At 40.1% G+C, this 18,638-nt stretch overlaps 1 protein-coding gene across 2 annotated transcripts in view; it reads right to left on the bottom strand.

Moving 5' to 3' along the window:
• ncalda (neurocalcin delta a) overlaps positions 1-13,000 on the bottom strand; it is a 42,801-nt gene extending 29,801 nt beyond the window's left edge. Inside the window, exon 1 of one of the 2 annotated variants that reach the window (XM_086038367.1) lies at positions 12,707-13,000. The gene's annotated coding sequence lies outside the window, so the exon portion shown is untranslated. The remainder of the gene's footprint in view (positions 1-12,706) is intronic. The other variant, XM_086038366.1, reaches the window with a different exon arrangement.
• Positions 13,001-18,638: the final 5,638 nt, after the last annotated feature.

Genomic DNA, 18,638 nt, shown 5'->3' with positions numbered 1-18,638 from the left:
ACAGGAGGGAAAATGCTCAAACATAAATTGATAATGATTCAGTTACTGGTTTGGTCCATAACGTGTCAGTAATAGGCAAATATGTTGATCAGTGTTTTACAAAGTAAAAGGAGATTTTTTTTATTTTGATTGAATACAAAGATACTCCGTTTGCTTTCATGGAGGACTACTGAAAACTGATAATATTTACTGTTGATCCAATTCGAAGGATTTGGACAATTTTAAGTGAAACTACCCAAACCCGAACTAACTACTTTAAAATTTTTTGTCAAAAAACTCATCTTGGGGTCTGTCATCTTATGGTATTTGCCAGAGCTGGGCATTTTACTAAAAATTGAGCGTCCGTTATTCGCCATCCGTTTGCACCGTGGGTACCCTTCCATCATCCGTCATTCGTCTTTTTTTCCGAGGGGAAAAAATAGTACCCGTCTATTGGCTGGTCCGCCTGTTCACAGCCAGGTCCCTCACTCAAATCTGTCCCCCAAGCAACAACAACTCACTATTTTCCTCGCCGCGGCCATCAACGCCTTGCAGTGAAAAATAGACTAATGACGGCCTGTATACGAATGACGGTCGAAATAAAATCACCAATCACTACTGGAATTCCTTCTCATTCAACCTTGGACTGATCTTAAAACACATACTTGTATATTTTATATTCTCAATATCAACATCACATCTGCTTTTCAAAGGAGTAACAGTAAATCACAGACATTTTCACAATACTCAGGTTATAATTTCATTGTTTTGTTCTCGACATGATTATTTTATAGTGACTTGAACAATTTATATCATGAACAGTGACAACAAGGTTAGCTTATTGAATGGTGTCACTTTCAAATACAGTCCAGAAAGTAGGAACAGAGACATCATCTTCCTTTTCATCATTCGCTTGTGTCCAGCATGACATTTCAGTGTGTGGGAATTCCACTGTGGATAAAAATAGAACATCTGTTTCCCAAATGCATGAGAGCCTAATGCATGAGAGCCTATAGGCCAGGGTTATCGCAGGAGAGCCTATAGGCCAGGGTTATCCTTTACAAATGAGCGATGACACCCTGCATGGAATCTTTTAGCTGCAGGAGACTCTTTTGAGCATTCTGCAACCACTTGTAGTGGGATTTCAGTTAAATGACCCATGACCCCCTTGTCAAGAACCGAATTGCAATGAGACAAAGAGTGTGTGGCAGGCCAGCTGTCCTTTGCATCCATCATAAACATGTCACTCTGCATGAATAACTCATCAATTCAAGATTACATGGAAGATGCCTTCGCAAAGAAGGCAAAGAAAGAGCAAAGACATGCAACAGTGCTCTCAGGAACGCATGTTTAATTAGGACCCATGCATGAGGTGTGAAGGATCTCAAGAGGGTCACAACTCAAGCACCCAAACTATAAAGTCGGAAAGTTGGCCATTTTAGTTTGGAGTTGTCCTTTTGGGATTAATCTGGCTGTTACCAAGGGTGCATCCGAGTTTAACTTTACTTCGATTGCTACTAAACTTGAACCACATATATAGACATATGAACCTCCACAAAAGTGGAGATTCACATGTTTGACAGTGTTAATTAAGCATGCATCTACATATGATATCTAAAGTGGAAGTCAAAGCAAACATATTTTTTTCAAGAATATCTTCTATGCAGACCCACAAGTTGAAACATGGCATTCTGATTAATAATGCGTCTACGGAATATGATTTAATCCACCCGTTTTTAGCCATCGCTGGGGGCGGCCATTTTGTCACTTCTGTCAAATGAAAATTACATCACAGTTGCTCAGCGCTCATGTAACGACCAATCAAGGCTCACCTGTTTTCTGAAGCTGAGTCGTGATTGGTCGTTACCTGAGGCCAGAGCATTTGTGATGTCATTTTCAGTTGACAGAAGTTACAAAATGGCCGCCCCCTGAGATGGCTAAAAAGGGGTGGTGCTGCTTAAATCATATTCCACAAAAGCAATATCAATCAGAATGCCATGTTTCAACTAGTGGGCCTGCATAGAACATATTCTTGAAAAAAAATATGTTTGCGTTGAGTTTCACTTTAAGTTTGACAAAGCTGATGTAGAGTGCCAGTCAAAATTTTGGAAACACCTTCACGAATGAATACAATTCGTCCCAAACACATTAGCAGGTCAAGCAATTGAAGCTATTACATCTTGATACTGTACAGCGGTGAACTGAAAGTCATTCGAGGTCATAAAGCATAATCCACGTCATAAAGCTGACTGAGAAAATACTAAGATGTGCAAAAGTGTTTTCTGGACAAAAGGTACCAACTTTGAAGAATTGAAATATGTCTTTATAGTGTCGATCGACGACTTAATTATTAATGTACAATTCAGGAAACTCAAATAATGACAAAGCATGGAATTGGAGGGTGTTTCCAAACTTTTGACGGAATTGGAGGATGTTTCCAAACTTTTGACAGGTACTGTATATTAACACTATACTCACTTAAAAGTAAAAAATATTTTCATATTCATTTTGAGAGCAGGGCATCGCCTAACCGTCACGAAGTTCCCGTCTGCATTTTTCGCTGACCCACATGGCCCCAGTCTGTCCATCATCGTGGGTCAGCTAAATATTCAGACGGGAACTTTGTGACGGTTAGGCGATGCCCATCTCTGTTCATTTTCATATAAACCAGGGTCTCGTGTCATGCTCTCTTGCAGGGGTTACGTGCCTCTCGCAGCCGTTTAGGCTACTCTGATGGCCCGCTCACAGACGGCCCGAGGACTTGTAAATAAAATAAGTCAATAAAAGATTCGGCAGTGACTGTCACACTCGCCAGCTTTTTATTTTTGTTCACATTTGCCCCAATAATCACGTCACTTTTCATCCTCACTCGATCACTTCTTAGCCATGCGATGATAGAGCAAGCTACGCTAAGCTAAGTTAGCTGGAGACGCTTTGACATGAACCGAGACAGGTTTAACAAGTCACGAATATTTTGTGGAAGACGCTTTGCTCCCGTAAAGTGGGTGATGGGACGTACTGTGACGAGGCTTAAGATTGTCTAGTGCTAGTTTACTTCAAAACACAGAAGCTGAGTTGTTACTACCTCTAGTAGTAGGCGTCTGCCGAACGGCCAGCTGCCTCGTTATCACTCGTACACGTTCTCGTGTTCCCGTCTCCAAGCTCTGCCAACTCTGCTTTGCAGTAATTACATGACACTTGATTTTTGTCCTTTTTTTTTTAGTTTAAAGCAACCCCAAACCTTGGTTATATTTTTAATTTTTGAGTATTGTGCAATGGAAGTCGGACAGCTCTAGCTGACGGACCGGACCGTATGTCAGGAAGAAATGTCCATGCGATAAACACAGAAGTGGCCAAACCATTGCTTCCGGGTGTTACAAAGTTTTAAAATTATTTATTAGTTTCTAGGCGACACATTTTTGGGGTCGACAGCCTTTTTTGTGCCCCAGCTGTACTTCAGTGCGATGTTGGATAGTGTCGCCCACACGCCACACACTAGGCTTTCTTGATTTTCCTCATTCACAGTCATGCTTCTGCAAGAATTTAGATTTTTGGGAGGGTTTGGCATCATTTTCTTTGCCATGTTTTTCTTTTTAAAATCACATCCATAACTTTCTAATGGCTAGCTGAGTGGCTTCTGCTTACATTGGAGCTTGTAAACAACTGACTACACATTACCGCCACTAACTGATGGGAAGCCCACACTTGCTGATGGGAGGCCCACACTGGTTTCTAAAATAATACCTAGTGCCTTAATGACCACTGTGCCTTTTCTTAGGCCTTCTTTACACAGGTATTCGAACCAGGAATATTATAACTGTGAGGTTTGGTGGAATACATTATTCACCTACTTGCCACAGATGAGATTAAAAAAAGGAATAATGCTCAATATGCCTTATATATTTGATATTCATGCACTGGACAGTAGAACAATTCCAAATGTCATCAGGGATGTATGTGACATTAAGCAGATTATTACAAGCCTGTGTTTATGACTCACCGGCTATCTACAGCATACTTTCCTTGGGTTTCTTCAATTTGACTGAAGGAAGTTTGGGACATTTATAGAGTGATATCAAGTATGGTGATCATTCATATAAGACCCGTGTGAAATAGTCTGTTGAGTCTATAAAGGTGGTCTAGCCATGATCTGGTAAAATCATCCATGTAGAAGTGAACTGAAGCATTTCCAAGTGGTTCAAACAAAAATCTTCATTTGGGGCCTTTGTCTGTCATCATTAGGCATATAGACAACAATCACCATTATGTTTCAATTCGCCAAGTCAGAAATATGAGCCTTTTATCAGTGGTTAATTTCAATACTTTGATCAGGCAAAGTCTCACTTGCACACTAGCTGGGGGTTGACCGGGCGATGGTGAATTGGCAACCTTGGTCCACACTGCTGACCTTCTCTTTTTTGTGTCTGCTAACTATCTGGTAGCACTTGACCGGTGATTGCGCTGCCACACATAAACACACAGAAACACACACGTACACGTCCACTGACAGTGGAAAGTCCAACATTTGGCATCTAGGTTTCCTCTTGGACCTCTTGGACACTGAACATGGAGATCAGCCTTCATGAAGACAATATCCTCCATGACCACATGTCAGAAATATCCGTTTTTTGGTGCTTTTTCTAACGCCTTCAATGTATGACAAACCACAGTCGTCGTGTAATTCAATTTTAATGTGTGCAGATTTTCACAAGGATGCGGTGGATTCGTAAATTAATTTTATTAAAAAGAAAATGCCCTTCTTAGAGCAGAGGTGTTGAAATCTCAGGCGAAGTTACATTACAATATTCATTGGTAAAGATTTGTCCAGAGCCCTCAACTTCAATTGCACGTACTGCATCCATCGCATTTCTGGTCTTGCGCCACACTCAAGACCAGCGGATTTGAGCTGAACAGTTCAGCAACTGTACATTGTAAAACAATGTAATAAATTACATTTTTGCTTCTTTAGAATCACTTTCAGTAGCCCAGCCAAGAGTTAGGTTTTGGGGAATGACCACATTGTTCTCATAGTTGTGAATCATGCAGTAGCAAACTAACTACGCCTCATTGAACTGAACATCTAAGAAGTTGCTGTGTAAAAGCACATTAGTGAGCAACACTGCAAGCTTGTGCTGCAACTACACCTAATAATGTTTGTCTCAAAAAGGTGGAATAATGGTTGAGTATTTGACAACCTAATGCCCCAGTTGCTACATGGAGCTTGAAAAGTGCTTGAAGAAAGATGACCTTGCTGAAAAAGGAAGGAAACTATGAAAGGTCAGTGAATTGTGTTGAATTCTATGGTTAACAAAGGGCTAAGTAACTAACACAATGGCAGACATGAAAGTTTTAACAGTTGTGGAATGCACTGAAAATAGTCTCATTATGAGGGATGAACATTGTTGATCAATATTTGATCGTTAATAACGTGACATTGTGTAAAAACACACTTTTATGTATCCGAACTAACTGTTGTCACCGTGCAATACCTGATGAGTGGAGACTTTTGCCCCGCCCCCATTCGCTTGCATTACGTCATTAAAAAAAAACATATCACAAATATATATATTTTTTTAAATGAGTGGATCATGTGACACCAAAATGTATGTTTATGAGCACCTTACATCCCATTGGTTCAATTAGGACTCAAATCACCTTCACGATAAACCTTTATCACTAAAGCCTTGAGCATTTTTGTTAACTTTACATTATGCCAACAGAGGTTAACTTATTTTTACACTTTTATGAAAGTTAAGAATGAAACAATGCTACTTAAAAGGTTGCCTGTATAGTTATTAAAATTATTATAGTTATTGTATAAGTATAGTTACTTCCTATAGGGAATATTGTGAAATATTCAGAACAGATTAGAGGTCCACCAGCGTCACAAAATGGAATGTCTGGCCTCAGAGGTTCAACATAGCAAAGAATTATTTGTTGAGTTCACTGTACTTTTCTTTGATAAGCAAAGACACATTATTTAAGTCTAACTAACCATTCAGTCTTGGAAAACAATCTAAATAAAACTTACTCCTACAGTATTTGTCTGTTCTCTTATCTGTTAAGTTCCCTTCTTTCTCATTTGGATTTTCTTTCCATCTCTTTCTTCCTGACTGTGGTCATAAATCACTGGTTACATAAACTGCCTTCAAGTTAGTTTCCACTAGTGTTACATGAAACCTCTTAAGTACAAAACAGGATGTTATAGATACTTTATAAGTTCAGATGAACGTGATATTTTACTTCATATAATTTCGGATGTTCAGCTACAGTAAATGTAGGATCCAAACCGTATTTGCAGTAAATACTCCATCCCTGCATTATTTATTTGTTCCCTGTTAGTTTAGTTTCCACATACAAATACAGTGGGCACTTGCTATTCATGGGGGATAGGGACCGGGCCGGCTCACGAATAGCGAAAATCCGCTTAGAATTCCTGGCCATTATGAATACATAAAAAAAAAAAGAATGAATTAAACGTAAAAAGATCTTCAAAAAACACTGATTAATTGTCAATAAAGGTTTTCCAGGAATTGTATGTATCAAAATGACTAGCGCCATCGGTTTCTTGGTATCGGTGTGTTCTTGTGTTAAGTGTGGAGTACTCATACTGGTAACGGTCTGAGAAAAAACTGGTATCAAACATCCCAAACCAACACACATTTCCACATATGGCACGAAATACGATCCCCGATGTTCCAGGTTTGCCCGGCAAGTCTCATGAAAATAGAAAAATAGAACAATAAAATAAGATAATGTAAATATGATAAAAAGATAAGGGGTATGCTTTTTTAAGTTTTGAACAGGTGCAAAGATGCAAATGCAGCTATGGTGTGGAAGCAACAGAATGAAAATGCAGAGGCTTGAATTGCACATATTTACAAGGTCATTTTGTACTTGACAAAAAGAATAGAATGTTCAAGAATTAAGTGTTCAGAGCACAGGGATGAATAAGCAATGGAGGGCTGATGTCCAGCACCATCTCTTTGTCTTCTTCACAATAATGCAAAGGTTGTTGTCTTAGCACCAGTCCACCAGATGTTCCAACTCCTCTCTGTACTCATCGTTGTTCGTGATATGTCTCAATATCGCTGTCGTACGCAAACTTCACGATATGACAGTTTGGGAATTTCGCAGAGAAGTCATAGGTCAGACTCAGTAGGGTGAAGAGGAGGGGGCTCAGCACACAGCCCTGCTGGGAGCCAGTACTGAAGGTGAGGTGATGGAGGAGCAGACCGTGTTGTGGATTTGAACAGTCTGTGGTCTGTTGGTCAGAAATTCCAAGACCCAGTTCCACAGTGATGGACTCAGCCCAGGAATGTTCAGTATTGCACCAGGTTCTGCGGGATGATGATGTTGAAGGTGGAGGAGAAATCCAGAAAGACTAGGCAGGCATAGGAGTTGCTGCTTTCCAGGGCTGTGCAGACCACTGATGAGATGCCATTATCAGCGGAGCAATTTGTCTCGTATGCATACTGGTAAACGGTGATGTCGATGGAGTTTTTGATCTGCCACATGATCAGCTTCTCAAAGCACTTCACGACTTCATGACAGATAGTCATTCGGACCTGCCACTGTGGAGGTCTTGGTACAGTACTTGGTATGGAGGTATTCTTTCGGCAGGTAGGGACAGATGCTAGTTGGAGCGAGGTGCTGAAAATGTATCTTAGCACTTCCGTCAGCTGGTGGGCAAAATCCCTCAGTACACACTCAGGGATATTGTCAAAGCCTGCAGCTTTGAGGGGGTAAATCCTATGCAGGGTCCATCTCACGTCTGCTGGGGATAAATTGAGGGGCATGTAGTCAGGTGGTGGTAACACTGGGGATGTTGTTGTTCCTCAAAAGGAACCCCGACTATAACGACAAACAAAATGCAGACTGGGTGCTTGGATAGTAGGGAGTTATTGGTGTTGTGAAGGTCCTGTAGTGCCTCGCTAGAGTTAGCATTAGCCTGAGCTCTGGGGGGCTTTGTAAACTGAGGTAAGGTTAACAGCTATGAACTCACGATGGAAGTACTGTGGCCGGCGTCTAAGATTCAAATTCTTTATTTCCTCAGGACAATGGCTCCCTCCAAGCACACTGCTTGTGCACCAACCTTTGATGATATAGATACAGCATCCCCGAGCGGGCATCACGGTCGGCTAGAAACAGCTGTGGTCCATCGACCTTGAAGGCTAGTCGGGCATGTTGTCGTTTGGCCATGTTTCCAACAAACAAAGCACGGACCAATTCCTCATCTTGCTGGAACCACATAACCTCGCCGAAGTAAGTCCATCTTATTAACCATTGAGCAAACGTTGGATAGAAAAAGTGATAGTATCTGTGGTTTGTTAGCCTTTAGCTGAGCTAACCGTTCGGCACGTTTATCCAAGCTATACAATATACGTGGTATTAGCATTGAGATGGGGCAAATCAACTTTGATATCATTGCAAAAGGGCTTAATCATGGGAGCTCGAGAAGCCGTTGCACTGCGGGTCGCTGACATCTTGACTATACATATATTGAATTATATATAGAGAATTATACATTTAGAAAAAAGTCATAAATTATTCAAATCTAGTTATGCTTGAATAACACTCAATACAAATATTTTTTTCTATTCTATTTTCCTATAGAATTTGAATAGAATTTGACATCTTAATCAAGAAATAACAATGTGCTTGACTTTTTTTCATAAAACATTCCATTTGAAATTCATCGATAAGCGTATATTGTAGGATTAAAGTAAGGGGTACAAAGAATGGACAAATGGATATAATTTTGGGTAAAGATCTTGTACACACTGGTGTATTAACAGAGAATAATAAAAAAGTAAGTATTTTAACATTTCTATACTGAATTAATTTTTGTGACCAACCACTACGCAGTAGGCGGATAAGACTTTCTGTAGAAAAATGTCATTAACTGGATTTTGCGTTTACATAAGTTAGCACAAATTACATCACACACACAAACACACGCACGTTGTAGTAGGCTGCAGGATGACTGATAAAGCAACTAGTATGCTATCTGTCTGCGGCGGTGGTTCATTCAGGAGAACTACTCTCTATATTCTTGACAACAATAAATTGGGGAGGGGCGGGTGTTACACAAACTCCTTAACAATATACATATTTTTCTTTTTTTGAAGCATGTACTCAGTCCACTGTCTTACTGAAAATACTGACATCAATCAGTGATTCTGAACCACTTGCAACCTGCAATTAAATTATACAATTACTTGCAGTCCAGTCGCTACAATAGGACAAACATAGTAAATTACAAGCCACAAATCTCCTCTAATTGGGGAATGTGAATACTGTATACATAAACCTTCAAAAAGACACAATGACCTGCAGCATGGTCTGGCCAAACGAAGTTGGAGGGGATGGAGAGAAAGAGATTTAAAAAAAATGTCTCACAGCAGATAAAGAATGTAAAGAAAATAATAAGTAAAAGTGGGGGGTTTTATAGGAAGATTGAACCACTTGTTGTCAATGTCTATACCAGGAGTAGGGAACTCCGGTTCCTCGAGAGCCATATCCTGCCTGTTTTGGATCCCTCCCTACTACAACACACCTGACTCAAATGATCAGGATCGCTTCAGACTTCAACCGAGCATGCTGATGAGCTGATCATTTGAATCAGGTGTGTTGTAGTTGTGAGAGATCCAAAACAGGCAGGATATGGCTTTCGAGGAACTGGAGTTCCCTACTCCCCAGGCCTATTATTTACACCCTCTCTGGGCTATATGTGGACTGGCATGCTTTTGTTTCAATGTAAAAATGCTGTAAAAAATTCCAAAGTGCGACCGTGTCCTACCGATGGGACAACATCAGGACTATGTCAAACAGAAAAGAAAAAAAATCCCAAGTGCATTTACTGTATGCAATACTTATCTGTGTAAAAATTATGTCAACACTAATTCGCATACCTCAAAAAAAAACTCTTGGGATTTAAAGGTTTTTTTTGTGATTAATTTTAGTATAAATTGTAAAGCCCCGAAATTGGGAGGAGACGACTTGATTGACACATCAGATCAGGTTTGTCATGTTCTGCTGGGGCTGGACGATTATTTTAATCTAAAATGTAATTAAAATTTAAATTGTGATTTTGATTTTGGCTTCTCGTTCTTTAAAACGTTATAATCAAAGAAAAATTATTAATGTGCAAAACTCCACAGTGAGTTTCTGACGTTGTGAAAGTAACCTGAATGCACCATTTTGCTAGCGTAGCAAGCCTGTAGCCGCTATAGTGTAGCATATGTGATTCTGCCATCCCTGAGCATGCTTTGAGATATTTAATGACACCATAGTTGGAGTTTAATGTAAAACTAAACACACAACAAAAATAATTACACACATTGTATATTTAAATACAAACATGCATTTTTTTAAAATTGCTAGCGCTAATGCTAAAGTCAATGAAGGATCCCACTCAAATTCTAATGGGGAATTACCATCGACTTTGGGAGTGATATTCCTTCAAATAACACACAAATGTGGCACACATTCATGTGCCAAAACGGTTGCCCTGAAGAGCAATTCACCTACAAATGTGTTCCACCACGCACCGTATGGATTACAAGGAAAACTGCAACTCCACAAGCACGCAAAAAAAAGCGAAGTAAACATACACACTCAGAAAACCTTCGCCAAGTTGAGTAAAACAAATACACCGTACCACTGTCAAAGCAAGTAAACATTGGCGAAACATAACTAACAACGCCATCAGCACTTGATAGCTAGGATGTTAGATATTCACTTAACAGTCAGCTTGCACACTCGTAGTCCACATCATAAATACATTTGCGACTCATCACAACTGCTCACAACGACCAATCACGGCTGACCTGTTTTCTCAATCTGAGCCGTGATTGGTCATTGTGAGCAGTTGTGATGTCATTTTCAGTCGGCAGAGACAAAATGGCCGCCCCCCGAGATGGCTAAAAACGAGTGGATTAACATTTATTCCACAAACGCAATATTTATCAGAATGCCCTGTTTCAAATAGTGGGCTTGCATAGAACATATTCTCAAAAAAATGCTTGCATTGACTTCCCTTTTAAGTTTTGTTCCTTTTTGAGTTGGTTTGGTAAGGCGCATTTCATGAGTTTTGAAGAAGAGAGCGAGAGAGGTGAATTGGAGTGTGAGGCTGTTCATGTCTGAATAAATACACAACGAACACTGTCCTGCCGTGTCGATTGTCTTTAGCAAGGAAGATGTCAGAAGAAATACATAAACTCAAACCTATATTGTAACCCGCATACCATATCATACCAATGGCCTCCAAAGATAAGGTAGAACAACTTTTAACGGTTACATTAAATGTAGTGACAGAATATTGTTGTTGAATGTTTTGCAGATGTAAGCCACAATTTCAAATATAAACAAGAGCTATTTTTTGTAGAATATCGTGAAATCATCGTTATTGAGTTTTGTCTTTTTTAAATATCTAGATTTTTTTTTTTTAATTTTTTTAGCTCATATCGCCCACCCTTATATGGAATAATGATCATTTAGTTTCCACCATGTTAAGGTTCGGATATTCAACCGAACAACAATTCTAGACATGATTTTCTGCGAGGCTTATATGCAAGTCACAAGCAAAAGCTATATAATACAGTGAGTTGTCTTCACCAACTAAGGCGCATTGCATCGTGGGTATTACTACAAATGCCCGGATATTCGAAATTGTCCATAGCGTTCAATCACAACTTCTTCTGTCCTCATTCTAAGTATGTACTCCATCCATTCCAAAACCACACTGCCCCTAAGAGGCCATTACACGCAGTAACTGAGGTATGTGTTTTTGTTTTTTCAATGACTATTATTTTACTATATTCTTATTTTACTTTCTTACTAATTTCTTTTCTCGTCCTTTCAAGTTATTTTTAAAATTGAGTTCTCAAGGATTCAAGGAATTTTCATTTATTCAAGCTAATATCATTTTCCTGATGACACATACATAAATTGAGCTTGTTTGTGAAACAGACCACGCCGGCTGGATGATGAAGTGGGTTTGTGTCTGAAGGTCTCGTAAAGCGAGGGAGGAGGGGTTCTTAAGTGTGATCCTCCTCAAGACAGTGGGAAACCCTTACCCTATTAGTTACGGGTGCTTTGAAATCATAAATATTAAAATTGACATGAATACTATGAGACATGCACTGCATGCCACTCATGGTTTCCCATTCTCTCCAAGGGGGGCAGGTGGCAGCTGCTCAGCCCCCTTCCGTCTTCTAAATCTCTGGCAAGCAGAAGAAACAGCTCCGGCCCACGACTGAAACTAACATTAGAATTCTTTGAGAGGAAAAGCCATGTGGCGCAGCCTATCACTCGTGGCTAGAGAACACATAACACTCTCAGTCTCAGCCCCCGTAATGATCACACTCGCCCTAGCATGCCCCCCACCCCGCCCTCCATAACTTCCTGCAGCGGCTTTGAAAAAAGATCGAGCTGTGGTTGTTGAGACAGAAAGCAACTTGTCTTGTAATCGGGGTTTAACCTTATATCATCACTCAGTATTTCATAACTTCATTGACTGCAGTTTGCCAAAAGCAGGATAATGGTAATAAGGAGTACTACAGTCAGTTAATACATTGAATGTCCCCCACCCCCGACAAGTATAGGAATCTACTTGCTATGCAGCAAAAAGCAGAAACCTTTTCAGTGCTCAACTGTGGTTCCAGACGCAACCACTAGTCACTATAAAAATGCAACATCCTACAGTAATACACATGGCGCTTACCTCACTTCGTAGCGATGTACAAGTTGTTTAGCAGTCCATCACTCAACGCTGTATACTAAGTTTGTGGAGGCAGAAGAGGAAGCAACAGGCGGGAATAGTACCGGAAAACAAGAAGAGATGTAGGAAGAATGTGGATTAAACGAAAAACTGACTGACGAAATCAGTGACAGACACACAGACTTCGAGATACTCCTCGTTGAAGCAAGCGGGTTTGTTAAAATACACACAGACACACGTACGCGCGCGCTAACTCTCTCCCTTGCCTGCCTCTTCAGTTTGACGTCAGCATAGTCACATGACCTCACTCTGGAGTGGATGGGAAATGCAATGGGAGGGGAAACGCAGAGAGAAAAGAGACACAGAAGCCTGCATTGCCATGGCAACAGGGACACTGCTCTGAAATGATTTCAATAGGTCAACACACACATGCATGCACACGCACGCACGCGGGCGCACGCTCACACAAACACAATACTGAGAGGAGCTGGTAAATGACAGTCTCCTTTACACAACCTGTGCAGACAAGGGGTTTGAGAAAGAAGAGGTGAATCCAAAAAGGTATTAAAATTGATTCCTGTGTTAACTGCACCTATGAACACACATTAACTCGAAAGTGACAGTATTTTCTGCCATTCAAAAAAGTTAACAGTCAAACGTGTTCTACATTCTCTTCCACGCCAATTTTGACTCCACATAGCTGGAAATGTGGAGCACAGCAGCTTCCAAAGTGGTAAAATATAAAGAGTGTAATACAAAGAAATAAGAGTGCATTACATCCCCCAACTTTTTTGTTCTAATACATGAGTCTGTTAGCATTTGGGAACCAATAAAACATCTCACTCTCCCATCCTCCACTCAGCCAACAGCTTTGCCGACTACATTCATCTGAATAGCATCTGCCGGTCAACTGACTATGGCGAAGGGTGGGGCGAGGTCAGCCATGTGAACACTACCCCCTCACTGAGAGAGAGTAAGCTGTGTGAAAGACTCACGCGAAAAGGCATGAGATGTAATGCCATGCAGGGCAGAGAGAATCGACAATGGGCAGCGAAACATTGAAATGAACCTGCGGCTCGGGTAAATATGACTGCTAAGATGCTAAACTACAGTCATGGTTAAAGTCATCAGGATACAGAGCACAAAGAGCTTAACGATTTTAAAAGTCTGTGGATAAATTCTTGAGAAGAAATTTGGGGATGTAAGATGGCTGACTGATTGCACGTGAGGGCTTTTTACTTCTGTGAGATTGCAGGGATAAAAGGAATACCCATCAAAGTTTGAATAATTTGGATTTACCTTTGACTAGGCTTATGGTGACAATTGAAGACGTTTGTGTGAAGCGAATCGATTGGGAAATAAGCCCCCTTCAAGTCCCTGCTAAAAAAAAAAGCTGTACTGAAGAGGTTACTATTTTCCAAAGAACACACTGAGGAGAAATGGAGAAACATTTTGTGGACTGATAAGATTGATCTTTTTGAGTCCAGTGGCTGCAGACAGTTTGTCAAATGACCAACAAACATTGAATTCAAGCCACAGTACACTCTGAAGATGCATGGTGGAGCAAGCATTACGACGTAAGAATGTTTCACTTACGATCTTCTTGGGCCTATTTATTGTCGCATACCATGGATAATGGATGTAGCCTTATGTTGTATAGGAAATGTTTTTGAAATTGTTTTTTCACCAAGACATCAACCCCAAAACACACCAGTAGGAGAGTAGCGGTTCCAGACCAACAAAATTGAAGTTGGAGAAGAAGTCTCTCTCTCTCTCTCTCTCTCTCTTCTCTCTCTCTCTCTCCTGTCTCCTTCTCTCTCTCTCATCTCTCTCTCTCTCTCTCTCTCTCTCTCTCATCTCTCTCTCTCTCTCTCTCTCTCTCTCTCTCTCTCTCTCTCTCTCTCTCTCTCTCTCTCTCTCTCTCTCTCTCTCTCTTCTCTCTCCTCTCTCTCTCTCTCTCCTCTCTCTCTCTCTCTCTCCTCTCCTCTCTCTCTCTCTCTCTCTTCTCTCTCTCTCTCTCCTCTCTCTCTCTCTCTCTCTCTCTCTCTCTCTCTCTCTCTCTCTCTCTCTCTCTCTCTCTCTCTCTCTCGCACGCGCGCTCTCTCTCTCTCTCGAAAAACAAGTAATAGTTTGATGCTCCGTAGTAATGCTAAATTTCAAAGATCTTTCAGTTTATACAGTAAATATTTGTAATGAAAAATACAGACACTGTTATAGTTTTAACAGCCCAATATGTGTTTTGTCTAGCATTTTCTGATAAGTATTTAGAAATAAAAAAATAAGAACATATTTTGATTTAGAACACAATGTGCAGTATTCCCAATCTAGTTAAACAAAAGCTATTATAAGGATTTTGAGCTTTACTCAACTTTTTATACAAAGTGTTATTATCCATCCATTATCGATACCGCTTATCCTCAAAAGGGTCGCGGGCGTGCTGAAGCCTATCTCAGCTGTCTTCGGGTAGTAGGCGGGGGACACCCTGAATCGGTTGCCAGCCAATTGCAGGGCACACAGAGACAAACATCCGCACTCACAATAACACCTAGGGGCAATTTAGAGAGTCCAATCAACTTACCATGCATGTTTTTGGAATGTGGGAGGAAACCGGAGTACCCAGAGAAAATCCACGCAGGCACGGGGAGAACATGCAAACTCCACACAGGGAGGCCGGAGCCGGGATCGAACCCACGACCTCTGAACTGTGAGGCGGACGTGCTAACCAGTCGACCACAGTGCCGCCCACAGTGTTATTATTTATATTTATTTTTTCTATGCACCTATCCTTTGATATTCAATTCATTTGTTACTGTGAGCTAAGGTATGGGGATTTTGTTTAATATGTGCACTGACAGTGTGTTTATTCACTGACAAAAGCAAGTACAAGTGTAGTCACAAGTGTATTACTGCTGAAAATGTTTCCAAAGTGTATGTTTTCTGTCTTGAAAGCTTGACGTTCCAATCTAAGTTCATGTACTGCATTAATAAATGCAATTTATAACTCAAAATCCCCTGCCTCTGCGTATGCGTGTGTGTTCGTGTGTGTGTGCGTGTGCACACATGCATTTGGAAGGAGAGTGTGCAACAGGCACAGGAGGGAATTCCTCCCTGCTGAAGATTCAGGAAGCAACAGCCCGGGCGGAAGAAAAAACAACTTGTTTCTCCAAAGCAAATCATTTAGAGGTTCCTTTGAAAAAGGAAACAGTCTCATGTCTTTGTTAGAAACACACGCATAGGGAACAACATTATTGTCTGAATGCAACTGAAATCAGCTGAGCGAAGAAAAAAAAAATCTGGAAATTCAATGTATAATTAGGAAAAGGAACAATTTAAGTGCATGTGAAACCTTGACTGTAATTCCTTAGGCAGGGAATATAAAGAACTAGTGAGCAGTAACAAAATATCGTGACTGTGTGGGATGAGGTTATGTAAGACTTAAAGTTGGGTACTCAAAAGTAAAACCTGAAAATAAAACCAGATCATCAATATGAAATATTTATTCAGCCATGTGAGGTATGTGTGTGTGTTGTCTTGTGCTGTTGCCTTCGATAATGATACGGTATGATAGGTTTCCAAAAATATTGTTTTGGTGGCCAGGTTGACAACTGTTTTCACAAAACACTACAACAGAGAGTAGCATCCACACATGAAGGCCTTTATTTTTTTTAATTAATTTTTTAAACCCTGAACCTTCTTGTTGTGAGGTAGCACTGCTATATAATCACTGTGTAGCCTGGCTAAAAGTTTTGAAAATTGCCCAACCACTTCTGCCATGATATCAACATAAAAAAAATGTAGCAAGGATGTCGGTGCTCAGCCAAGGATGCTCCCTATTGCATACAAATCATTGGCCTGGAAAGTAATAAATTAATCGATTCATTGTAAATAAGAACTCGGACTGTGGAATTGTTTAATGATAACAAAATGGAGTGCACCACTTAGCAGTTGTGATGTCATTTTCAGTCGACAGAAGTGATAAGGCTAAAAAGGGGTGGCTTTTGCTGCTTGACTCATATTCCACAAACGCAATATAAATCAGAATGTCTTGTTTCAACAAGTGGGCCTGCTGGGAACATAGTGAAAAAAATATGTTTGGGTTGATTTCTACTTTAAATACGATAGCCCCACTTACCGGTAAATGTTTTAATTATGACTTCCTAATGACTTTGTGTGGGTTGGTCAGAGACTGTGGATGGGCTGTGCTGCATTATGCCCAGGTTTGCTTTAACTAAAGTTTTGTCCATGTGCGTACACCTACTTCTATCATATTCTCAAATGCCGTCTGTCTGCCTTCACAGTTGACAGGAACACATTGGAAAATCTTGCAGCCAAAAGACCATACTGGCATGCTGCCATGCTGTGACTCTTCAGGCCTCCGTGGATTCATTACTAAACTTTCTGGAGGAAAGACGCACAAAACGTCAGGGTGATCGTTGCCTGAGATGACCTTGTCCAGAGTATTTCAGAGTAAAGTTTTCTTTCTTTCCCGGCCTTCTTTAACGCCAGTAACGCCAGACTTAAACTGCAGGTCCAAGTGACCAATTCTTATTTAATTCCTACTGTCTATCCATCGATTTACATGTGCATTTCAAGGGTCTTGGTGGAGGAGGTGAGGGGGTTGGAGATGTCTCAGTGTAGGCTTACATATCAAAGTCACGGGCAAGGCATGCACAGCATGCAACAGCAGGTATTTATTTTTATTTACTTGAGTTTTTTTTTAATTGCTATTATTTGAATATATTATTATTGTAATTTGTTACTAATGTAAATTCTGGTTGGTCTTTTATGTTATATTTCAATTTGAGTTGAATAAATCATACGTTTCTAAATCACTGAATAATCATGTGTATTGATCGGGATTTCAATATCAATGAAAAATAAACTTGATATAACCTTTTTTTCAAAACCGCCATAAAAATCTAGCATTATATCACAAAAATCTGGCATTCGAACAGGGGTGTGTAGACTTTTTTAATCCATTATATAATGCAAACCAATGCGTCTCTGATAATTAATTTGATACTTTTTATAGTTGCCTTTTAGCACTGTGTAATATTAGACAGTTAAAGATACAAAGTACTGTATTACACAAATGTTATTAACTTACAATTATCAATAAGCTACATAATGTTCAAGTCAGATTCATATTACTGTGTCATGTGATTTATATTTACACTGTAGAACCACACGCAGATAACCAACAAATATACTGGTAAAATTTCACTGAAGTCTGATTTTTGGATATGAACCGTGTGATTACTTTGGTCGGATTCGACAATCTGTAGTGATAGCTATCACACTAGAACCCTTGCAGCAGAGATATTTATTATAGCTACACAAGCCCTACATATTATGTAATATTATTTTGAAAAAATGCCAACCTACTGTATACTGACTGGCACACCAAAAAAACAAATGGATGGATCAATGGACCAATTACTCCTCCATATCTTAGTTTTAGGCCAGTTACTACAAGCTCTGATATGATTTTGACGTACCAATCATAACATACATATCTGATCTGTATATTATGTATGTCATATGTCATATACAGTATGACATCCCTGCATGTGTGCATAATTTCTAGATTTGCAATAATTTATGAATATCAAATTAAATTCAATTTAAGACAACGCCCACCCCCCATATCCACGACAAAACGATTTTTTTTCTCAGCATCCCCGCCCTCTGTGCCTGCTGTTGATACACACTTTGGTAATTGGATGGACTTCAATTGTGTCCTGATCTGTATTTGTGTTCATTCATGTTGAGTCTTGTATTCCTGTGTCCATGTTCATGTCTTGTCTTGCTCGTTAGGTTTTCATTTCTACCTGCTCTCTTCAGTCTTGTTCCCTGTGTGAACCAATCGGCTCCCTCCAGTCACCCATGTCTTGTCCAGGTGTGCCTCGTTGCCTCCTCAGTTTGCTTGTAATTA

The sequence above is a fragment of the Filicampus tigris genome, chromosome 8 (assembly GCF_054856515.1).
Source record: "Filicampus tigris isolate MCC_2025a chromosome 8, RoL_Ftig_1.0, whole genome shotgun sequence".
Classification (NCBI taxonomy): domain Eukaryota; kingdom Metazoa; phylum Chordata; class Actinopteri; order Syngnathiformes; family Syngnathidae; genus Filicampus; species Filicampus tigris.
This window is presented reverse-complemented; position numbering and strand designations above follow the sequence as displayed.